Here is a 12,438-nt window from a genome sequence, read left to right on the forward strand (position 1 = left end):
ATGATTCTGCCACTTACTACCTAGGTGATCTTAGGCAAGTCATTTCATCTCTTTATGTATCATTTTTCTCATTTGTAAAGTGATGGCATTGATCAACCCCCACATTCCTTCCCAGTTCTAAATCTATGATCCTATGATTGTATGACTGAGATTTGAGGCTAGATGTACTGATTCCATGCACAATGCTTTGGGAATATAATGCTACAAACTCCAGGGCTTTCTCCTCCAGTACAAATCTCTGCCATATTCAGGGTTCTCTATCCTGAATAGTTTGGGTAACAATCCATGAGTACAAGAATTACCTCCTTGAGGTTGAAACTATTAGATTCCCAAGCAAGTAGTCATCATTCTGAAGGTTCCTTATTGATGCCATTACTGGATTGGACAGTTCCAGGACATCTCAGCATAGGAGCCAAGCCTTTAGCTGTGTCCCTGAGAAGGGTTGAGGCTATTGTGGAAAGAGGAGTGCCCATGGGCTAATGCTGCCTACTGTTCTTCCTTAGATCTATGATCTCTCCTCATCATGAGATTATTTACTTAATAAGCTAATTGGGAAAATTGGAAAATTGCTCTGCATACAGCATACTTATATTTTGCTTAGGCTGATTCTGAGGTAGCCTATTTTTTTTTTCTTTTCCAATGCCTGCTAGAAACCAGAACTCAAAGAATCTCAATATTGTTAGATTGATTAGACTTCTGGATTGTTCTAACTGACTTATTTAATTTAAGGAGAATTTTCTGTGTACCTATCAGAAATGATCTGAGTGACTCAAAGGGAAGTATAATGCACAATCTCTACCTTCAATGAGTTTGCTCTCTATTGGCTGCCTCTACTAACTCTACACCTCCTGATTCCATGATCTTGGTTATTTGACTTAACAACACCTTAATACAACTGTTTCCTCAAGAATCTCATCTTTCATCCTGCTTATGTTCACTGAAACTTTAGACATTACTTTCTTGTTTCTTACTTTCAGTGACATTATAGAGGTATTCCTTCCACATCATGACAGTGACTTTCCCCATCATGGTTTCAATATATCTCAGGTCAGCATAAGAAATTAAATAAGAATGTTAGGGGAGGTTTACAGAAGTCACAAACTAACACATGAAGGCCAATAGATGACACAGAAAAAGATCAGAAACTCAGAAATGCATAAAGTATATGTATAGCATTATATAATATGTTTTATCTTTTAGTACTATAAATGTACAAAATTTCTTTTTTAAAGTTAAAATAAGTAAAAAGTTAGTTTGAAAAAAGAATGCAAAAGTAAAAAAAAAATATGCTGATTTTCCAAATCACAGGGGCATTGAACCCCTAACTCCATAATGTGAAAGGGATACCTCTACTTCCTTTCTTTTCATATTTCTGATTATTCTTTCTTTACTTCTCCATTCTCCTTTACCCTAAGAGTAAGCATCCTTGAATGCTATGTATTTGATCATCTTATGTTTTTAATCTATGCTCATTAATTAAATCAACAAGCATTTATTAAGCACCTATGCCAGTAACTGGAAATATAAAGACAAAAATAAAGTAATCCTTTCCCTCAAGGAGCTTACATTCTAACAAGGTAGATATCATTTACATATTCAGGTATATGTAACATATTTAAAAAGTAGAAATAAATTAACCTTAGGGGCAAGGAACCAGTAGCTTGCATATCCAAGAAAAGTCTCCTACTGAAAGAGAATTTTGAGCTAAGTCTTGAAGAAAATCAGGTTCCAAGAAATGAAAGCAAGCAGAGAGAACATTCCAGCCATGGGGGACAGCTTGTACAAATGCATGGAGATGGAAAATAAAGTATCATGTGTGAGGAACAGCTGATAGGTGAGTGGTCTGAGTAGGGTATTCAAAATTTGACAAAGAATTTGATTCTGCACAGCTTTATTTCTCAACTTTGCAAACCTTTATTGGTTTTCTAATGTAACTCCCTCCCCCAATGGACTTTGTATCACCCACACTTGATTTTTTTGCCTTCTCAAAAATACAGCTAAAAAATTCACTGTTGTTGTTGTCATATCTGACTCTTTTTGACCCCATTTGAGTATTTCTTGTCAAAGATACTGAAGTAGTTTGCTATTTCATTCTCCAGCTCATTTTAAAGAGGAGAAAACTAAGACAAACAGAGTTAAGGGACTTGGCCAGGGACACACAGCTAATAAATATCTAAGACCAGATTTGTTTCATACTGAATTTCAGGCTCAGCACTCTATCCATTTTGCCATCTAGCTGCCCTATTAAAAAGTTCAGACTTGCTCAATTTCAGGGTAATATTTCTTAACAGAGTTGAGATTGTGTTTGAAAAAAATTCCTTCTCTATAGCTGTAAATAATGAAAAATGATATTTCAACTTATCTGCCAAAGTAGAGCACTGGGTCAATTTTTTAACAATTCTTTTACTGTGTCCTGGATAGAGCCCTGCTCTATGACTAGTCAGTGACATTTTTACATCTTACCACACCAAAACCCCAGGGCCCATTCTAAGTCAAGACATTTTCTGAAATTACTTAGAAGGGACTTTTGAATGGCTGTACACTTGCCTGGGCTACCTGAATAGGAAAGGTGAAAGTATGTTCTCATTAACACATTCTTCTCACAGGAGAGTTTAATTTCCTTTTCTTAATTAAACCATGATATGATTTGGCCCTATTTTTTACAATCATACTGATATGAAGACTTGTCCTTCATGTTTAATGGCTCAAGAGAACTTAGCTTTCGTTTTAAGCTTATTTATGATATTAGTGCCTTGAACATTTTTTATGACTCTATCTTTCTGATATAAGATAGGTTTTGAACTTTCCACAATGGAAATGTCTAGGTTTATCTTCACTGAATGCATTTAGTGGATTTGGATTGAAGGGATCTTAAAAATGTCATAGCTACTCTCTTGTTATGAGTTGGATTTGTGTGATGTTGTTCAAGGGCCTCAAATCTTCTGGTTTCGCTACAGCTCTGGAACTGTTAGTTTTGTCTGAAAGACATGGTTGTCTACTTAGATAAGTCTCTGCTGTCTGTTGGTTTTATCTGGTTATCTTGGAACTTACTGATATCCTGAGTTGGTTCTGTCAGTCTTTCTATATCATGCCAATAGCCAATTGTGGCTGTTTATTTCTCTTGTGTCTTCCTTTTCCAGATATCACTATCTCTATTTTTTTCTCAGTAAGTCTAATATCTTTTCCATTCAGTCACAGTATCATGAGAGGAAGGGCATCAAAAATTTTACCACTTCCCTCAAGAAAGATATATCGTATCTATTGATCGACCATAGTTTGCCTGCCAGTTTTTAGAAAAGTAGATTTTTATACTGAGAACAATTCTTGATCTAGATAAATAAGTATATATTTTAATATTATTTTTCAATTACCAAATATTTATTTTCTCTCCTATATCCATTAAACAATTAAAACCAAAAAAAGAAAAGTAGCCACAACAAATATACATAGTAAAGAGAAGCGAATTCTTTCATTGCTCATATCCAAAAATGAATGTCATTAGTCAATTCTTCATCTTCTGTTTTGTCATTGCATTAATTAGAGTTTGAAGTTATTCATTAAAAGGTGTTCACTATAAACAACTTTATAATGTTATTGAATAAATTTTATTCATACTTCTGCCTCACTTGACTATATCTATTCATAGTAGACTTTTTATTTTCCTCTGAAACTACCCATTTTGTCATTTCTCATGACTCAGTAATATTCCATAACATGCATAAACCATAAATTACTTTATTCCTGCTTCAATGGGTGCATATCTCTTAGTTTTCAAGTCAAAATGATAATGAAAAGACAATTTTTTTGTTTTAAACATTTTGTACAAAGAATTTTTTTCCTTTTACTTTGAAATCTTGGGGGGGGCTATATGCTCAGTAAGTTGCATATCTTGATGAAAGTTTATAGACAATTTAGTGACATTTTGAGCAGAATTCTGAATTGTTTCAAAGAATGAACAACTTCACAACTTCACTAAGAGTATATTCATATACCTATTTTCCCACAGCTCCTCACATGTTTGCAATTGTCTTGGGATGACCAGTTTGGATGAAAGGGAATCGGTATCAAAAAGAAAACAGAAAGTTTTCCAAGTTGACATCTTTCATTTCCCTATAATCTGGCCATATTAGGAGATAGGAAGATCATGCACTTGAGACTGAAAAATATTCTCTCTTGTTAATGAGAATTTATTTTCAATTTGTTTTTTAAAAAAAGGACTGAATTTTCAACTCTATTGAAGGACTAGTATGTAATTATTTTTCATGTAGTAAAAACCCTGGCCTGAGCAATCACGTATGCACATTTCAGTATGAATGTTCACATTAAAATAGAAATGAAATTGACTTCATCATGTATCCAATAGTTCAGTTTCTCTGGATTTATTACAGATTTTTAAATTATAAATTAATAATTTTGATTATTTTAAACAACTATCCTTTTACTGTTTTTGAAAATAATTGGACAAGAATTCTCAATTTCTATTCTGAGTTTTATCTCCTAGGCAATATAAATGCATTTTGTATGGATTAATCAAGAATGTAAGGGCATTTTACAGTTTTGTTTTCATGAAAAGTGTTTTTGTGTTTGAGGTGATTTATTACTAGAAACTGTTTAAGCTAAATCCTTCCCCCTACCTTTTAATTTTTTCTTTCCAACTGAAAGGTGAATTTTTTATTGAAAATCAATACTTCTTTTTTAGAGAGAAAACAATTAATTCCCAATGAGCACAATTATGAATAAATGACTTGGTTGAATTAAATTGTTTAGCAAATAGAAGCAATGTATGTACAGGTCTACTTATAATTATCTGGGGGGAAGGGGGAATGGGAAGGAAAAAAAGAAATTATTATTAGTCCAATACACAAAAAAGTATACAAAATTGTAAGAGAGAATGAGTGGAAAAAGGTAAACTAAAACTAATGATATAACTCAAAAACATGAAACATGAGTTGGAAACAGACATATTTTAGGTTAATGAATTGGCATTAGTGTATAAAAAAAGGTGACGTATCATGTGTATACAAAGAAAAATGTATTAACTTTACACCAGAGTCAGTCTGAGTTATTAGACAATTTCAAGTTAATGGAACTGAAATTTGAAAATCAGAACAAAAAAGCATACAAAAACTCTTAGCTATTAAAAACTGTCTAGGACAAGAAACTGTCTCTGATGAGATGGAAAGAGATATTATATTTAAAATAATGAGAGATAGAGTAAAATACCAAGGTATGCTTGCCAAAATAAGCACAAAAACTATGCAAACATAATTATAAAACAATTTTTACACCAATGAAGTCAGGTCTAATTAATCAGAGAAATACTAATTGTTCTTGGATGGGTAGAGACAACATAATTAAAATGACAATCCTACCTAAGTTAATATGCTTATTCAATGCCATCTCAATCTAATTGCCAAAAAAATCTTATTGAGCTAGAAAAAACAATAGCAAAAAGTTTAAATAATATTTGAATAACAGAAGATCAAGCAAAAGAATTAATGAAAAAATGTAGGGAAGAAGGCTTAGCAGTATAAGATTTAAAATAATATTATAAAACAGTAATTATCAAAACTATCTAGTACTGGCTAAGAAACAGAAAAGTAGATCAGTGGCACAAGAGAAAATTACTACAAACAGTAGTAAAAGATGATCATAACCTTGTATTTGAGAAAAGCATAGATCCAGGCTATTGGAATAATAAATCATTATTTTGGTAAAAATTCTTGGCATAACTGGAAAGTATTTTGGCAGAAATTAGGTATAGACCACTATCTTACATCCATTCAAAATGGATACAGGATCTAAACATAAAAGGAGATATTATAAGTAAACTAGTACAGGAAACATATATCAGATTTATGGATGAGAGGAATTTAAATGTAAAATTTAAAAGTAAAAATTTTTTAAAAAAGTAAAAAAGATCAGGGGCATAGTGAGATAAAAATAGATAACTCTGAGTATATTAAATTAAAAAGGTTTTATACAAATAAAACAAATATTGTCTAGATTAGAAGTAAAACAGAAAAGAGGGCAAATTATCTTTAAAACATCTTTTCAGGAAGAGATCACATATTTAAACATGGAGAATGTTGTCAAATTTATAAGAATAAGAGTCATTCTCCAATTAATAAATGTGCAAAAGATATGAATAGACAATTTTCATATGAAGAAATCAAAGCCATATATAGGTACAGGAAAAAAATGTTCTAAATCATTACCTATTAGAGAAATGCAAACCAAAACAATTCTGATATATCATCTCACACCCATCAGATTGGCAAAATGACAAATGTTGGAGGGGATATGGAAAAATGGGAACACATACACTTTTTGTGGAAGTGTGAACTGGTCCAACCATTCTGGAGAACAATTTGGAATCACTCCCAGAGAGTTATAAAAACTATGTGTATCTAATAGCATTGGTAGGTCTGTTTTCTAAGGAGATCAAAGAAAAAGGAAAAGAATGAACATGTTCCAAAATAGTTGTAGTGTGCTCTTTGTGATGGCAAAGAGCTGAAATTTGAGGGGGTCTCCATAAATTGAGGAATAGTAAATAAATTGTGGTTTATAATTATAGTGGAATACTACTATGCCATAAGAAATGATGAGCAGGCTAATTAAAAAGCTTATTAAGAACTATATGGGATAATGAATAGTGAAATGAGTAGAATAAAGAGAACATTATAGGAATACTATTGTGCTGAAAGGAATAATGAACTGGAGGAATTCCATGTGAACTGGAACCACCTCAAGGAATTGATGCAGAGGAATTGATGAAAGGAGCAGAACTAGGAGAACCTTATACACAGCGATGGATACACTGTGGCACAATGCAACAGTAATGCAATGATCCAGAACAATTCTGAGAGATTTATGAAAAAGAACATTATCCACATTCAGAGAAAGAACTGTGGGAGCAGAAACATAGAAGAAAAACAACTGCTTGATAACATGGGTCAATGGGGATATGATTGGGGATATAGATTCTAAGCAATCATCTTAGTGCAAATTTTAATAGGATGGAAATAGATCTTGATCAATGACTCATGTAAAAGTCAGTGGAATTGCTTGTTGGCTATGGGGGTGGAGGGGAACAGGGGAGGGAAAGAACATGAATCATGTAACCATGGGAAAATATTCTAAATTAATTAATTAAAAATTTTCAATTAAAAACAGGACATTATAAATAGTTATAAATTTGATATTGGAAGAATAATTTATGAATGTTTGCCTCCAGATTTTGAACTCAAAAATGGAAACATAAAAGATGTAATCTGTATATATATATATATATATATATATATATATATATATATATATATATATATATATATATAGTTGTTGTTGTTTGTTTGCCAGATGCTTCCTTCAGTGATGGGAGAGGAGGAGGAAAGAATTAAGATACTTGGAAATAAGTGCTCTTAATAAAAATGGGGTGTAAAGAGATTCTAGGAAAGCATAAAGATTTGGGAAGAACAATGATCAATAAATCAAAGAGAACCAACTATAAAATCCTCCATCTGGTGTAGGACTATCCCCAAAGACTTCCAGAATCCTGAGAAAACATGGAAAAAATAGGTGGAATGTGAAGTATAAAGTAGCTCAGATCCACAGTAAGAGATAGGGCCAGAGTAGCAATTAATCTAAAGTGACATAAAGGCATCATCTGCAGCAGGAGATAAGACCAGAGTAGTATCTTGACCTACAAGTCAATGCTCAACCCAGAATCCAGGCAAGTCAGGCCTGAATCACATCAGGAGACAAGGGAAGACAATTCCAAAGAAGTCAGTGCCTAGACTTAGGCACAGAGCTCAGGCTCAGAAAGGGAGTTCTTACAGTTTGAATGAGCATAGGAATCAATTTAAAAAGAAAGAAACTAGAGCCTCTCATATGTACATAAGGCTCCCAATGGCTACATATTGACTTAGAAAGTCACAAATGTTTATATAGTTCTTTTCTATTACTATGCATTTCAATCTGGTTTAGGTCATAGAGGGGTGTTGAGGGTCGCATACAGCCTGAAGGTCACATATTTGAAACTTCAATCCTAAAGAGCCTTTATTCAACATAACTCATTCTCCAAATCTTAAATCTCATTGTTTTAGGCAAGGAAGTCTTAGATCTACAGTTGAGGTTCAGTAACCACATAGCCTTTTGCCTCACACTTTAGGGACTGCCAAATCAGGACATTACCCTAATTACAGAGGGTCCTTATATCCTTGGATGAGAGCACAAAGTATTACTAATTCACATCCCTAGTCTCTCCAACAAAGGACTGATTTATATCGGCATCCCTACCCCCACCCCATAAGAATACTGGTCCTGCCTGAGGAGGATTTTTGCATCTCCATGGTGTACCCTTTGTTCACATCTTTCTTCACTAATGGTTTGCAATTCATCCAGATCTGAGCAGCTGCTGAGTTTGATCCTCAAGTGACACAGAGGTTTTTTTGGAAGAAGATGAGGTTCAGGGACCTGAAATCTTACTCATTGATCCCAACATAAAAAGATACTTTTTCCTTAAATAGTATCTCATTGTGTGGAAGAGAGAGAATTACAATATATTGAAAAGACTGGATTCTACAATGAAATCTCATGCAAGAAGGAAATAGAACTTTGGCTGCCAAAAGGGAATGGGACTGGAATCTCCAGCTAAGAAAAGCAGGTGGACAGTTGGAAAAATATTCTCTTGTCCTTCTGAACTGAAAGGGAAAGGAACAATCTCACTGATCTTATTCTGATACAATCCCTCATTGATCTGAATAGACCTAGGTTAACCACCTTTTCATATAGGTGGTGGATAGAGATTTTTTCCCTTTGGGGAAGGCAAGAGAATATCAACCCCAAAGATTTGGTGGTTTTGATGATGTATGGGAAAACACTGTAGTGATGAACGAGTTCTGTATAGGTCCATAGATACATGGAAAATCTCTTCAGCTCCTTGTTCATAAGTGGGATCAAAGTCACATAGGAATCAACTAACTGATTATCTGGGGAAAAGGAGTAACTTCCCCCAAAGGTCTGTGGAAAGAAACAAGGAAGGGAAGCAATGTTTTGTTTCATATCTACTATGTGCCAACACCATGCCAAGTATTTTACAAATATTTTGTTTGATCTTCATAAAAACCTGACAGAGAGACTCGGGCTCTCTATTATTACCTTCATTTTTCAGTTGAGGAAATTCAGTCAGAAAAGTAGTTACATGATTTGCCTCGGGTCACATAAATAGTACCTGTCAGATTTGAACTCATATCTTCCTGACTCCAGGCCCAGTGTTCTATTCAGTCTTCTACCTAGCTGCCTCTCTGGCTGAGGAATGATGTGAAGAAAAAATGCATTTACCATTTCCCCCACTTTATGCATGGGATGCTGTGTTCTACTATTTGAAAATAAGTTTTTTGAAAGTGGATACTATTTTCCTTTTATCTGTGGATCCCCAGAAGCCAGGAAACTACCTTACCCATGGAAGATGTTTAATAAATGTTTGTGGATTTCAGGTAACTTGAAATTTGGACTTGGTTGTCAATCAATAAAAGGAAAGAAAGAAGCCAGAGTCATTTAACTTACTAGCTGAGCGATAAATTAAGAGAGCCAAGCTATACTGAATGTGACACCAAAGGATTACTCTATGTATGTCTTGACCCAGTTCCTTCTCATTTATGAAACTGATACAAACCCCATTCCCAAAGTGACACTCCACTGCGCTTAAATGTTTTGGTCATATGATACAATACAGTCCAAAAAATAATATGAATTATAAATACAGGGAGTTCATCATTGGGACAGTGCTAGAGGGACCAGAGAAGTCTTGCTAATTTCTTAAGAGTAAGAAACCACACAAAAATTCCTGCCTCCTCCATGGTCAAAGTTGCTTACAGAAGGTTCATATTGCACCAAGAAGAAAAACAGGTAGAACTATAGGAAGAGACTTGGACTTTGGCTACAAGATAGAGATATCAAGAACTGAGGAATCTCATGATAGAACTAGTCTCTAGAGTTAGATTCTGTCATGCTTGACCTGTACTTAAATCAATTTATAATTCAACATTTACAGCTTTCATAAAGAAAAAAAGATATTTGATTGCATTCAAAGCAACTGTACAGGGAGTTTAGTTGCTATAGATAGCTTACTTCCTATGCATAGGAGAGAAGGGGAAAGCTTCACTCTTGGGCCAGCACCTTAAGAAGGAGCAATTGGTCCTCAGCAATTAACAATAAGAGAGTCAGTGATAGCAATCAGGTAGCACCTTGTGTGAACCCAGAAGAAAGAAGAAGTGACACTAAACTCTTCCATTAGATGTGATCGGGACAAAGATGTTCAAAAGACAATTGGGGGCCAATCATTCTTACTCTGAAGAATGAAACAAATATTTTACTACATACTAAGGTCCCTCTGAATCTTAGCATTCTGTAATCCTGTTATGATGCTTCATTTTCCACAAGTTCTTAATCATTTCTGATTCCCCATACTCTAGTGGTTGTAGGGTTCTCACCTACAAAACTAACTCATTTCTATGGCCCGTTCTGTCTCTGTTCAAATCCAATCCTCTCCCTTTAGCCTGGCTGAGTCTTGTGTTCCAGATCAGTAAGGGAACTCCCAACCCAGCTAAGGTCAGTTTCTATCTGTCTGGGCCCTGGCACCTAGAAAGGTGATGAGAAGCAGGGTACACATGAACTGTGTCTCCTTTTTGATCTGCTGATATCTCTAAGGATGATGATGAATCCATAAACAGTGGTCACTATGGTTGTTCAAATCTTCAGGCACAATGTGTATATCTCTATCCTTACAGCCATTGGGTTTAATTAGATATGGTAAATATTAATAATGAATTAGTCATAATTTGGGTCCTTCCCCTGTCCATTCAAAGGTGAGCTCCTTTAGAGTAGGGACTATTTCTTTTTTTTTTCTTTTTTTCTTTTGTATTCCTAGTGCTTAGGACAATAATAAAGCATAAAATAAATGTTTGTTGACTGGTTGGCAGGGTATGAAGAACTTTCAATGTCAAATAGGATTTTATATTTGATCTTGGAAGTAATTGGGAGCTACTGGAAATTTTTTTGAATAGTGGAGCAATATAATCACACCTACACTTCAGGGAAAAAAAAAACATTTTGATAGCTGAATAGGATATGAAGTGGAATGGGATGGTAGGTGGACCCACAAGCAAGGAATTGTAATAGTCTAAGCTTGAAGTGATGAGGGTCTGCACCAGAGTGGTGGCAATGTAAGAGAAGAAATGATTTATATCTATGATTTCATACAGATTGAATTGACCACTGACTGTATAATGTGGGAAGGAGAATGAGAGAGAATGAGGAGTTTAGAACTGATACCTAGGTTGGAGCTCTTCTTTCCTCAAACTCTCCCTAGGACACAGTACATCCAGTACCTGTGTCAATTTATACCCAGTATTTATAGCTTTTTAAAAGTTTTGATCATACTCAAACATCTGGTCAAAGAATCTGATTACTATGGATAGCTAACATCCTATGGATAGGAGAGAAGAAGGCTCTGTTCTTGAATTCACACCACCATTAAGAATCCTTAGCACTTGACTTCCGGGTAATCATGGCTGCAATCTAGACGCCACACGCTTCCTCTCCCTGGCACCGAACGAAACAGACTACATCAAAGGAGCATAAAAATCACCTTTGGAGGAACAGAAGGACACCCCAGTTCTCCCCAGTACTCCACAGAGGCAAAGGTACGTGGGGTTTGAACATTTCCACACTATAATAAGAAGGAGGAAAGCTTGCACAGAAACGTGAACTGAGCCACCCTTCCCCCCCCCCACCTCCCCCACCAAACCAGAGTGAGCTACCTGAGCTCTCACTGGGACAGTGAGTGAGTGGTGAACGTCTCTGTCTGGGGGGGCACTCCAGGGTCCTTGGGATCTGGGAACTGCCAGGAAAAAAACATCTCAGGGCGGTTTCACTGGAGAACCTGGCGCTGAGCACAGGGGTCAGCGGAGCTGTACTTGGGGAGATTGCGCTGAACATCTGGGCGGAGCTAAACACCAGGGGCAGACCACGCGCTGATTATCTGGGAGGAGCTGAACACCTGAGCAGTGTGGTTGTGATCAGGGCCCCAGCACTCTAAGAAACCATGGAGACTGGGAAGAACTAGTCTGAGGCAACCTAAATTCACAGAAAACCCACCCACATCACTCAGACCCCAGACCAAAAAGGAAAGGGGAATAAAACCACCAAAGGGATGGCTCACATGGCGCAAAATCAAGCCTCCAGGAAGAAAGGGGAAAGGTGACTATTGAAAACTTTTATGGTGGAAGTACCCAAGGAAAAGAAGAGAATGAGGAGGAAATCCAAAGAAAATCAGAACATGCCTCCCATATAGAAACTATCAACAAGCTCTGGAAGATCTCAAACTGGAGCTTACCGAAAAGATGGAAACCTGGAAAGAAAAAAGGGAGAAAGAGA

Source organism: Monodelphis domestica, chromosome 2, assembly GCF_027887165.1.
Source record: "Monodelphis domestica isolate mMonDom1 chromosome 2, mMonDom1.pri, whole genome shotgun sequence".
Classification (NCBI taxonomy): Eukaryota; Metazoa; Chordata; class Mammalia; order Didelphimorphia; family Didelphidae; genus Monodelphis; species Monodelphis domestica.